The sequence below is a fragment of the Bufo gargarizans genome, chromosome 8 (assembly GCF_014858855.1).
Source record: "Bufo gargarizans isolate SCDJY-AF-19 chromosome 8, ASM1485885v1, whole genome shotgun sequence".
Classification (NCBI taxonomy): Eukaryota; Metazoa; Chordata; class Amphibia; order Anura; family Bufonidae; genus Bufo; species Bufo gargarizans.
The window spans coordinates 197499281-197499912 of record NC_058087.1 but is presented as its reverse complement, the minus strand read 5'-3'; positions in this window follow the sequence as shown (position 1 = coordinate 197499912).

The following is a 632-nucleotide window of genomic DNA, read 5'->3' as shown; positions in this document are numbered from 1 at the left end:
GAGACTGGGAGAGTTATGTCCCACACCTGCTGTTTGCTTACAGAGAGGTACCTCAGGCTTCAACAGATTTCTCAACCTTTGGCGGTTGCCTATAGGCTATACCACTATAGAGAAAGAATGTTTGGCCATTGTATGGGCTTTGCCGAAATTGCAGCCATACCTGTATGGGTGAAAATTTACTGTAGTGACCAACCACAACCCCCTTAGTTAACCCCCATGCCCCGCATATAGGGTTGCAGGTGACAAGGGAAGCTGCTGAGATTGAGTTGATTCACACATGACTACACTATTACTTCACTATCCAACACAAAAAGGGCAGCGAGCATGGCAATGCAGATGGGTTATCGTTAGGTTTGCCACCTGTCTGGTATTTCACCGGCCAAACTGGTATTTTGTTCTGCCTGCCGGTGCCGGTATTTTTCTTGTATTTTCAGGCTTGCACTATCTGGCCAGATCACACAGTGGGTGGCCTGTCCCAGCCCTATGAGGAAAGCTCTTTATTTGTGTCCAGGAATGCAGTCTAAGGAGGACCGCTGGGCGGCAGCAATACACGTTAGCAGGCCGCCAAGCCAATGAGGAGCCGGCTCTACACGTGTGCCTGCTGACCTTGATTGATGCCGCCCAGCAGTCCA